This window comes from Oncorhynchus tshawytscha, unplaced genomic scaffold (genome assembly GCF_018296145.1).
Source record: "Oncorhynchus tshawytscha isolate Ot180627B unplaced genomic scaffold, Otsh_v2.0 Un_contig_11018_pilon_pilon, whole genome shotgun sequence".
Lineage (NCBI taxonomy): Eukaryota > Metazoa > Chordata > Actinopteri > Salmoniformes > Salmonidae > Oncorhynchus > Oncorhynchus tshawytscha.
The window spans coordinates 47,936-60,749 of NW_024609768.1; the positions used below are offsets into that span (position 1 = coordinate 47,936).

At 43.8% G+C, this 12,814-nt stretch overlaps 1 pseudogene; it reads left to right on the forward strand.

Moving 5' to 3' along the window:
* Positions 1-1,202: 1,202 nt before the first annotated feature.
* Positions 1,203-11,891, forward strand: LOC121845811 (annotated as a pseudogene).
* The last annotated feature ends 923 nt before the right edge of the window (positions 11,892-12,814 follow it).

Consider the following 12,814-nt stretch of genomic DNA (forward strand, 5'->3'; position numbering starts at 1 on the left):
GAAGTCTAAGAATACTGATGTGTTTCTGTCCAGTTGTACCTCAAACAGGCCTGCAGGAGCACACGGACCATCTGTGAGTGGAACTGTGAAGACTGTCGAGGTGGGAGAGTCAACTGTCAACTCGTAATTGTTTATTCCACTTTGCTTTGGCAATGTTAACATCAGTAACCTCTACATAATGTACCATCAAATACATATAGAATTATATTCCTGACTCTGACGTTGCTCATCCTAATATTTCTATATTTCTTAATTTCATTCTTTTACTTTTTAGATGTGCATGTGTTATGTATTGTTAGATATTACTGCACTGTTGAGCTAGGAACATAAGCATTTCGCTACACCAGAAAAAACATTGATAAATGTGTGATAAATAATAATAAAATAGGATTTAATTTGTTGATGCTGGAGTGTCTTGGTCAGTTTAGCACAGAAAATGCCACCCTCGTCAACCTGTCACCTAATCATGCCTAATAACCTTATTGGCTGTAAGAGAAAACATAACATCTGGTTGTTTTTAAATTACTAATTTTGAAATTGTTTGCCAGAATAAACAATGTTATGAATATTTGTCGAAACTGCGTTACGCACTCCAGTCAACAGATGGCGATGTGAGTCTTTCATGTGGTGCTTCTTGCGTGACGTCTAATCTAGTGGACGGGACTGGACGCTTCTTCAACGACCAACAAGGCTACTTATTCAACCATTTCGGTAGCTTGCTAGTCAACATAAAATCGAATCATTGAAGCTCTTTAGACCATTCTTGTGTATATTAATCAGTGTTTAAAAGACAATTATGTGTACGTATTAACGTAAAATTAATTTGCTTGTAAAATTTACCAATTTGTCAAAAAAAGGTATACCAGCACTAGGCTAGTCGCAAATGCTAACTAGCTAGCTAACATCCCCGACCATGAGTTCACTAAGCTACTCCCCCTCTGCTAAAGAACAGAAGGTCTGCTGGATGGAGAAAGAAGCTCTGGGTCTTAACATTGTTGTAAAAGAAGAGGAGGATATTACAGTGAAAGAAGAGGATATTACAGTAAAAGAAGATGAGGATATTACAGTGAAAGAAGAGGAGGATATTACAGTGAAAGAAGAGGAGGATATTACAGTGAAAGAAGAGGAGGATATTACAGTAAAAGAAGAGGAGGATATTACAGTGAAAGAAGAGGAGGATATTACAGTAAAAGAAGAGGAGGATATTACAGTGAAAGAAGAGGAGGATATTACAGTAAAAGAAGAGGAGGATATTACAGTGAAAGAAGAGGAAGAAGCTTTTAGAGTGAAAAGGGAAGAAGAAATCACATTGAAAGAAGAAAATGATGTTACAGTGAAAGACGAGAAAGAAGCTTTTAGAGTGAAAAGGGAAGAAGAAATCACATTGAAAGAAGAAAATGATGTTACAGTGAAAGACGAGAAAGAACCTTTTGGAGTGAAAGAGGAAGAGGGGATAGAGGCTGTCGCAGTGAAAGAGGTGGTGGTAGACGCTTTCAGAATTAAAAAGGAGGAAGAGGAGGCTATCACATTGAAAGAAGAGAAAGAACCCTTTGGAGTAAAAGAGGAAGAGGAGGCTATCACATTAAATGAAAAGGAGGATGTTATAATGGAAGAAGAGGAAGAACCTGTTGGAGTGGAAGAGAAGGTTATCTCAAAAGAGGAAGACGTTTTGGGAGTAAAAGAAGACGGGGATGAGGAGGACGAGTCTGAAGATCCGAATAACACAAGTGAGTACCGTCTTAAAATAGGGGCACAAGCTATGCAGTTGTTGAACTAATGTGTGGTTTTAAAGGGGCATTCTACTGATGTTCTACACATGAATATGTTGTTCAGTACTGTAGGAATTGTTGAAGGAGCTCTCTGTGATTGTTCCATACATTTGGGGATTTTTAAAGTAATGACAAAAATGCCTTGCTCGAACTTAGACCCCTTTATTCATTATTTAATTTATTAATAAGATTGGGTCTCTGGCATACCATAGCGAATGCGTTGGATTACTTACGACCAAATCTGTATCCGTGTATCAATGAATATCCATAGTCAGTATGCAGTGTTTCTTTAATAAAAGGTCGTCCCTTACATCACCGAGCGGTGCCCAGGAAATAATGACATCCAATTGTTAGACGCGACCACCTCCCGTGGTCTACGTTTGGGCAAATAAAGGAGGTCGGTATAATTTGTGGAACGTTCCAACAGGAATCTGTAACAAAAACAGGAATCCGTAACAAAGTTGTATAGAGGCAGAATAAGATACCGGGTAGAGAGTGGGTTATTTCATTTCGTTTTTTCACTCACCACGTTTATCCACTCTGGTAGCCTACGGACAAACATTAAGAATAAGTTACGTGGTGAGTTGATGCCTATTCAGCAGTTAGTTAGCTAGGTGATTTGATCATGCTACTTTGTATGCGTTGTTTGTTGGCATCCTTGTGCATGACGTTTTTGGAACAGATTCCTGTTGGAACGTTCCACAAATTATACCCACTCTAATAAAGCCATATCCATTGATTCTTGGAGACTATAATTTATTAATGCCCAATACATTTAGTTCAACTGTCGTACCCGGTCTGAGGGGTATATTACGTAGCGAGATAGAGTTAGCGAGCTAACTTTGGTCAATTTTGAATTTAACTCATTGAATTGTTTTGCCCTCTGATTGTTAGTGTCTATGGGTTATTGTGTGTAGATTGATGAGGACGATAAATAATTTAATACATTTTAGAATGAGGCTGTAACGTAACAAAATGTGGAAAAATGGAAGGGGTCTGAATACTTTCCGAATGCAGTCTGGAAATAAGACAGTATTTAGTTATATTTTCTGGGGTTTAGAGACAAAAGCACTGGTTGTCCCTTCTGTGTGGCATAGTTTATAAACAAGCACACTGGTTGTCCCTGCTGTTGACATAGTTTCTAGCAGGGCACACTGGTTGTCCCTTCTGTTTGGCATAGTTTCTAGCAGGGCACACTGGTTGTCCCTTCTGTTTGGCATAGTTTCTAGCAGGGCACACTGGTTGTCCCTTCTGTTTGGCATAGTTTCTAGCAGGGCACACTGGTTGTCCCTTCTGTTTGGCATAGTTTCTAGCAGGGCACACTGGTTGCCCCTTCTGTTTGGCATAGTTTCTAGCAGGGCACACTGGTTGCCCCTTCTGTTTGGCATAGTTTCTAGCAGGGCACACTGGTTGTCCCTTCTGTTTGGCATAGTTTCTAGCAGGGCACACTGGTTGTCCCTTCTGTTTGGCATAGTTTCTAGCAGGGCACACTGGTTGTCCCTTCTGTTTGGCATAGTTTCTAGCAGGGCACACTGGTTGTCCCTTCTGTTTGGCATAGTTTCTAGCAGGGCACACTGGTTGTCCCTTCTGTTTGGCATAGTTTCTAGCAGGGCACACTGGTTGTCCCTTCTGTTTGGCATAGTTTCTAGCAGGGCACACTGGTTGTTTGTTCTAAACAGAAATGTTTGCTATGCAGGCTGGCTAACGTGCTTCTCCCTTGCTAGCTTGTTAACACAATCACATCAAACTCTGAAGCTGGAATGACAGCAAACCAGATGCAATTTTGTTGAACTTTTTTTCTATGATGATGATGCTTGGTTTCGAGTGGCTCAGAAAAGGTTGCTCTCATCCGGTGATGTTTATTCTCTAAGGCAGGGTGTAGATCGCATTTCAAAATTGCAATATTGTTGGAGAGGCAGATAGTTTATACAAATGTTGCAAACCAAATGTTAGACTAAAAGCATGGGGTGAAAATGTCTAGATCATTTTTTTCCAGTGGAGATTAGTTTATGAATTGCCTGCCTGGGCTGTGGGACAGTGGAGATTAGTTTATGAATTGCCTGCCTGGGCTGTGGGACAGTGGAGATTAGTTTATGAATTGCCTGCCTGGGCTGTGGGACAGTGGAGATTCGTTTATGAATTGCCTGCCTGGGCTGTGGGACAGTGGAGATTCGTTTATGAATTGCCTGCCTGGGCTGTGGGACAGTGGAGATTCGTTTATGAATTGCCTGCCTGGGCTGTGGGACAGTGGAGATTTGTTTATGAATTGCCTGCCTGGGCTGTGGGACAGTGGAGATTAGTTTATGAATTGCCTGCCTGGGCTGTGGGACAGTGGAGATTAGTTTATGAATTGCCTGCCTGGGCTGTGGGACAGTGGAGATTAGTTTATGAATTGCCTGCCTGGGCTGTGGGACAGTGGAGATTAGTTTATGAATTGCCTGCCTGGGCTGTGGGACAGTGGATGCATAGAATGGAAAGATATCATAATGAACAGACTAGGTCTATACTGCTCCTACATGGTGCAACAATACCTCATGTAGATGTATATAATGAACAGACCAGGTCTATACTGCTCCTACATGGTGTAACAATACATCATGTAGATGTATATAATGAACAGACTAGGTCTATACTGCTCCTACATGTAACAATACATCATGTAGATGTATATAATGAACAGACTAGGTCTATACTGCTCCTACATGGTGTAACAATACATCATGTAGATGTATATAATGAACAGACTAGGTCTATACTGCTCCTACATGGTGTAACAATACATCATGTAGATGAATATGGATTGATGAGGAATTGAAAAACTGTATGGTTGAAAGAGATGGGGCATGTCCAGAGATACAACCTCTCTCATCATCACTTAGTGGCTGGGCTTACCTCCGCTGCACCCGCACCCGACCATACCCCTGTCTGCGCATTAAGGCCTGAATATATTCTACCATGCCCAGACATCTGCTCCTTTTATTCTCTGTCCCCAACGCTCTAGGCGACCAGTTTTGATAGCCTTTAGCCGCACCCTCATTCTACTCCTCCTCTGTTCCGCGGGTGATGTGGAGGTAAACCCAGGCCCTGCATGGCACCCTCATTTGTTGACTTCTGTGATCGAAAAAGCCTTGGTTTCATGCATGTCAACATCAGAAGCCTCCTCCCTAAGTTTGTTTAACTCACTGCTTTAGCACACTCTGCTAACCCTGATGTCCTTGCTGTGTCTGAATCCTGGCTCAGGAAGGCCACCAAAAATTCTGAGATTTCCATACCCAACTATAACATTTTCTGTCAAGATAGAACTGCCAAAGGGGGAGGAGTTGCAGTTTACTGCAGAGATAGCCTGCAAAGTAATGTCATACTCTCTCCCGAAATAAGTCTCTCACTGTTGCCGCCTGCTACCGACCCCCCTCAGCTCCCAGCTGTGCCCTGGACACCATTTGTGAATTGATCGCCCCCCATCTAGCTTCAGAGTTTGTTCTGTTAGGTGACCTAAACTGGGATATGCTTAACACCCCGGCAGTCCTACAATCTAAGCTAGATGCCCTCAATCTCACACAAATCATCAAGGAACCCACCAGGTACAACCCTAAATCTGTAAACAAGGGCACCCTCATAGACGTCATCCGGACCAACTGGCCCTCCAAATACACCTCCGCTGTCTTCAACCAGGATCTCAGCGATCACTGCCTCATTGCCTGTGTCTGCTACGGAGCTGCAGTCAAACGACCACCCCTCATCACTGTCAAACGCTCCCTAAAACACTTCTGTGAGCAGGCCTTTCTAATTGACCTGGCCCGGGTATCCTGGAAGGACATTGACCTCATCCCGTCAGTTGAGGATGCCTGGTCATTCTTTAAAAGTAACTTCCTCACCATTTTAGATAAGCATGCTCTGTTCAAAAAATGCAGAACTAAGAACAGATATAGCCCTTGGTTCACTCCAGACCTGACTGCCCTCGACCAGCACAAAAATATCCTGTGGCGGACTGCAATAGCATCGAATAGTCCCCGCGATATGCAACTGTTCAGGGAAGTCAGGAACCAATACACCCAGTCAGTCAGGAAAGCTAAGGCCAGCTTCTTCAGACAGAAGTTTGCATCCTGTAGCTCCAACTCCAAAAAGTTCTGGGACACTGTGAAGTCCATGGAGAACAAGAGCACCTCCTCCCAGCTGCCCACTGCACTGAGGCTAGGTAACACGGTCACCACCGATAAATCCATGATTATCGAAAACTTCAACAAGCATTTCTCAACAGCTGGCCATGCCTTCCGCCTGGCTACTCCAACCTCGGCCAACAACTCCCCCCCCCCGCAGCTACTCGCCCAAGCCTTTCCAGGTTCTCCTTTACCCAAATCCAGATAGCAGATGTTCTGAAAGAGCTGCAAAACCTGGACCCGTACAAATCAGCTGGGCTTGACAATCTGGACCCTCTATTTCTGAAACTATCCGCCGTCATTGTCGCAACACCTATTACCAGCCTGTTCAACCTCTCTTTCATATCGTCTGAGATCCCCAAGGATTGGAAAGCTGCTGCAGTCATCCCCCTCTTCAAAGGGGGAGACACCCTGGACCCAAACTGTTACAGACCTATATCCATCCTGCCCTGCCTATCTAAGGTCTTCGAAAGTCAAGTCAACAAACAGGTCACTGACCATCTCGAATCCCACCGTACCTTCTCCGCTGTGCAATCTGGTTTCCGAGCCGGTCACGGGTGCACCTCAGCCACGCTCAAGGTACTAAACGATATCATAACCGCCATCGATAAAAGACAGTACTGTGCAGCCGTCTTCATCGACCTTGCCAAGGCTTTCGACTCTGTCAATCACCATAATCTTATCGGCAGACTCAGTAGCCTCGGTTTATCGGATGACTGCCTTGCCTGGTTCACCAATTACTTTGCAGACAGAGTTCAGTGTGTCAAATCGGAGGGCATGCTGTCCGGTCCTCTGGCAGTCTCTATGGGGGTGCCACAGGGTTCAATCCTCGGGCCGACTCTTTTCTCTGTATATATCAATGATGTTGCTCTTGCTGCGGGCGATTCCCTGATCCACCTCTACGCAGACGACACCATTCTATATACTTCCGGCCCGTCCTTGGACACTGTGCTATCTAACCTCCAAACGAGCTTCAATGCCATACAACACTCCTTCCGTGGCCTCCAACTGCTCTTAAACGCTAGTAAAACCAAGTGCATGCTTTTCAACCGTTCGCTGCCTGCACCCACATGCCTGACCAGCATCACCACCCTGGATGGTTCCGACCTTGAATATGTGGACATCTATAAGTACCTAGGTGTCTGGCTAGACTGTAAACTCTCCTTCCAGACTCATATCAAACATCTCCAATCGAAAATCAAATCAAGAGTCGGCTTTCTATTCCGCAACAAAGCCTCCTTCACTCACGCCGCCAAACTTACCCTCGTAAAACTGACTATCCTACCGATCCTCGACTTCGGCGATGTCATCTACAAAATTGCTTCCAACACTCTACTCAGCAAACTGGATGCAGTTTATCACAGTGCCATCCGTTTTGTCACTAAAGCACCTTATACCACCCACCACTGCGACTTGTATGCTCTAGTCGACTGGCCTTCGCTACATATTCGTCGCCAGACCCACTGGCTCCAGGTCATCTACAAGTCTATGCTAGGTAAAGCTCCGCCTTATCTCAGTTCACTGGTAACGATGGCAACACCCATCCGTAGCACGCGCTCCAGCAGGTGTATCTCACTGATCATCCATAAAGCCAACACCTCATTTGGCCGCCTTTCGTTCCAGTTCTCTGCTGCCTGTGACTGGAACAGATTGCAAAAATCGCTGAAGTTGGAGACTTTTATCTCCCTCACCAACTTCAAACATCTGCTATCTGAGCAGCTAACCGATCGCTGCAGCTGTACATAGTCTATCGGTAAATAGCCCACCCATTTTTACCTACCTCATCCCCAAACTGTTTTTATTTATTTACTTTTCTGCTCTTTTGCACACCAATATCTCTACCTGTACATGACCATCTGATCATTTATCTCTCCAGTGTTAATCTGCAAAATTGTAATCATTTGCCTACCTCCTCATGCCTTTTGCACACAATGTATATCGACTCTTTTTTTTTTACTGTGTTATTGACTTGTTAATTGTTTACTCCATGTGTAACTCTGTGTTGTCTGTTCACACTGCTATGCTTTATATTGGCCAGGTCGCAGTTGCAAATGAGAACTTGTTCTCAACTAGCCTACCTGGTTAAATAAAGGTGAAATAAAAAAGGAGTGGCTAATAAGTCTGGCTGCACATCTGACTTACTGCAAATTGAGAAATTATGTGACTAAACTCGACAAGCAACATAAACTTTATTATGAAGCCAAGATCAATGATATGAAGAATGATGGAAAAAAGCTTTGGAATACTTTAAATGAAATTATGGGCAGAAAGACATTCAACTCCGTCTTTTATCGAATCAGATGGCATATTCATCTGACATGGAACTATTGGGCATTCATGTGCATTCATGTGCTCCTGGGAAGTGGGAAGTCTGACATGGAACTATTGGGCATTCATGTGCTCCTGGGAAGTGGGAAACTAGGAAGTGGGACTATTGGGCATCCATGTGCTCCTGGGAAGTGGGAAGTCTGACGTGGAACTATTGGGCATTCATGTGCTCCTGGGAAGTGGGAAACTAGGAAGTGGGAAGTCTGACGTGGAACTATTGGGCATTCATGTGCTCCTGGGAAGTGGGAAACTAGGAAGTGGGAAGTCTGACATGGAACTATTGGGCATTCATGTGCATTCATGTGCTCCTGGGAAGTGGGAAACTAGGAAGTGGGAAGTCTGACATGGAACTATTTTGCATTCATGTGCTCCTGGGAAGTGGGAAACTAGGAAGTGGGAAGTCTGACGTGGAACTATTGGGCATTCATGTGCTCCTGGGAAGTGGGAAACTAGGAAGTGGGAAGTCTGACGTGGAACTATTGGGCATTCATGTGCTCCTGCGAAGTGGGAAACTAGGAAGTGGGAAGTCTGACATGGAACTATTGGGCATTCATGTGCTCCTGGGAAGTGGGAAACTAGGAAGTGGGAAGTCTGACATGGAACTATTGGCATTCATGTGCATTCATGTGCTCCTGGGAAGTGGGAAACTAGGAACTGGGAAGTCTGACGTGGAACTATTGGGCATTCATGTGCTCCTGGGAAGTGGGAAACTAGGAAGTGGGAATGTGGAACTATTGGGCATTCATTTGCTCCTGGGAAGTGGGAAACTAGGAAGTGGAAAGTCTGACGTGGAACTATTGGGCATTCATGTGCTCCTGGGAAGTGGGAAACTAGGAAGTGGGAAGTCTGACGTGGAACTATTGGGCATTCATGTGCTCCTGGGAAGTGGGAAACTAGGAAGTGGGAAGTCTGACATGGAACTATTGGGCATTCATGTGCATTCATGTGCTCCTGGGAAGTGGGAAAAGGAAGTGGGAAGTCTGACGTGGAACTATTGGGCATTCATGTGCTCCTGGGAAGTGGGAAACTAGGAAGTGGGAAGTCTGACGTGGAAATTGGGATTCATGTGCTCCTCTGGGAAACTAGGAAGTGGGAAGTCTGACGTGGAACTATTGGGCATTCATGTGCTCTGGGAAGTGGGAAACTAGGAAGTGGGAAGCTCCTGGGATTCATGTGCTCCTGGGAAGTGGGAAACTAGGAAGTGGGAAGTCTGACGTGGAACTATGGGGCATTCATGTGCTCCTGGGAAGTGGGAAACTAGGAAGTGGGAAGTCTGACGTGGAACTATTGGGCATTCATGTGCTCCTGGGAAGTGGGAAACTAGGAAGTGGGAAGTCTGACGTGGAACTATTGGGCATTCATGTGCTCCTGGGAAGTGGGAAACTAGGAAGTGGGAAGGACGTGGAACTATTGGGCATTCATGTGCTCCTGGGAAGTGGGAAACTAGGAAGTGGGACTATTGGGCATTCATGTGCTCCTGGGAAGTGGGAAGTCTGACGTGGAACTATTGGGCATTCATGTGCTCCTGGGAAGTGGGAAACTAGGAAGTGGGACTATTGGGCATTCATGTGCTCCTGGGAAGTGGGAAGTCTGACATGGTGGAACTATTGGGCATTCATGTGCTCCTGGGAAGTGGGAAACTAGGAAGTGGGAAACGTGTTCAAGTGCTTTTGATGTCGAAACAATTCTTCAACCCAATAAGATTTAACATTTAGCTAATAATAAAGTTAGCTAGCTTGCTTAGCATTGACGTTGGTCAAACTTAGCCACATTATAAATATTGATAAGGTTGTCATTGTCAAAAATTGATTTTGGTTGAAAAGGTCAAAGGTCGGTGGTAAAACGTCACAACTCGAGTAACATTTTCTCAGAATTTCCCACCTGTAATTCCGATTTAGAGGGTCAGTCAAGTGAAGTTTACCACTGGGAACTAGGAGATTATGATAAGTCCCTGGTTCGAATCCCAAAGCCAACTAGGGGAAAAATCACTCAACCCTAATTGCTCCTGTAAGTCTCTCTGGATAAGAGCGTTGTGCTAAATTAGTCAAATGTAAATAATGAGGTATCTAGTCTGGATTTAACCTCATAAGAAGATAGTTGAATCATATGGAGGTTTCATTTTGGTCTCTCTGTTTAACCAAATACTCTGTCTTTGGCAGGAGAGAGACCAGACTCTTACTCTGACAGCGGGAGTACTTCAGCGGAACCAGACCCAGAGATGCCCAAACCAGTGAAACCACACCACTGCTCCCAATGTGGAAATACATTTTTCTCATCAGGGGACCTGAAAAAGCATAAGAGAACACACTCTGTAGAGAGGCCTTTCCAATGCTCTCAGTGTGGAAAGCAATTTATCCAGTCATCACATTTGAAAGAGCATAAGAGAATACACACAGGAGAGAAGCCTTTCCAATGCTCCCAGTGTGGAAATAGTTTTACCCGGTTAAGGTGCCTGAATAGGCATAAAGGAATACACACAGGAGAGAAGCCTTACCACTGTTGTCATTGTGGACAGAGTTTTAGGTGGTTAGTGACCCTGAAAACACATGAGAGGACACATACAGGAGAGAAGCCTTTCCAATGCTCCCAGTGTGGGAATGCTTTTACACGGTTAGAGAAGCTGAAAGAACATGAGAGAATTCACACTGGTGAAAAGCCTTTCCAATGCTTGCAGTGTGAAAAGAGATTTATCCAGTCATGGAATCTCAAAGAGCATGAGAGGATACACACAGGAGAGAAGCCTTTCCAATGCTTCCAGTGCGGAAAGAGTTTTACCCGGTTAAGGTACCTGAGTAAGCATAAAGAAATACACACGGGAGCGAAGCCTTACCACTGTTCTCATTGTGGACAGAGTTTTAGGGGGGTTAGTAAGCCTTAAAACACATGAAAGAATACACACAGGAGAGAAACCTTTCAACTGCTCTCAATGTGGAATTACTTTTACCTTGTTAGGGAGCCTGAAATCACACCAGAGGACACATGATAAAAGCCAAACCACTGCTCTCATTGTGGAAAGAGAACATGAAATCGCATGATCGAATATAGAGTCTGGGGCCATATTTGCGAACATAAGCAAGCATATGAAGTTAAATGGTTTTCATGCACAAGATCCATATCAGCCAATGAAAAGTGTTGATTCACTTACATGTGACTGACCGCTAATTTGTAGCTGCTCCCATCAGGTAACATTAGCCTTATGCTAACCTCCCCAGGTGGCAGTGATTACATCCCGGCACAACGTCTGCCTCAGCCAATCAATTATCTTAGATATTCTATACACCAACCAATGGTATTTCTTTTAAAAAATAGGTAAACCCTGGCCATGTGTTTTTATGGGGGGAAAAAGATCAATTGAGTCCTTACAAAAAAAAAACGTTTTAGCGTTGTTAAAAAACAAAGAGCCTTATGGATTTATCATCTAGTGTAGCAGTCATGTAGTCTATCGTCAGTGGTGCATCAACCCAACTGTCAAACTTAGGTAAAAGCAAAGATGACCTTTCTTAGGTTCTAATATTCAGAGTTAAAACTCAAATGAGACTCTGAAAGCTTTAAAACCAAGTTCATTCTTCCCAGAGGATCAATACAGCTGCATCGGACAAAGACGTTGTTCACACAAGCACTGATATTTAACCCCCTCCGTCATCACTCATCCATGGCTCTCTCCCCTTATCAAGCACTGATATTTAACCCTTCCTCCCAGGCTGAGTCTCCTCTTGTTCATCTGAACCTACATTGTATCTTTACTGCTAGGCAGGAAACTTAGTGATACGGGCCATAAACTTGTCTTTCTCCCTTAACGTGACCTGACCTCGTTCATCTGAACCTACATTGTATCTTTACTGCTAGGCAGGAAACTTAGTGATACGGGCCATAAACCCCTGTCATCACTCATCCATGGCTCTCTCCCCTTATCAATCCTTGCCACGTGAGATCGCTTTCCCTGCACTCAGCACATTCCAAGCTTAATTGCATCCACTATATACTTTCCTCCTACAGATAACCATTCACTTCTGGTGTAGTTTAGGAGTCCCAAGTTTAGGAGTTAGTACCCAGAATCCATCAGCATAATAGAAAATGACTCAAGTGAAAGTCACTCAGTAAAATACTACTTGAGTAAAACTCTAAAGTGTTTGGTTTTAAATGTACTTATGTATAAATAATTTCAAATTCCTTATATTTAAGCAAACCAGAAGACACCATTTTCTTGTTTTTTAAATTTATGGATAGCCAGGGGCATACTCCAACACTCATATTTACAAATGACGCATTTGTGTTTAGAGAGACAGATCAGAGGCAGTTGGGATGACCATGGATGTTCTCTTCATTAGTGTGTGAATTTGACAATTCTCCTGTCCTGCTAAGCATTCAAAATGTTCAGAGTACTTTAGGGTGTCAGGGAAATGCATTATTTTCTTTAGGAATGTAGTAAAAGTTGTCAAAAATATTAACAGTAAAATAACATACAGATACCCCCCCAAAAAACTGCTTAAGTAGTACTTTAAAGTATTTTTACTTAAGTACTTTACACCACTGGCTATCGCTATCATCATCACTTCTAGG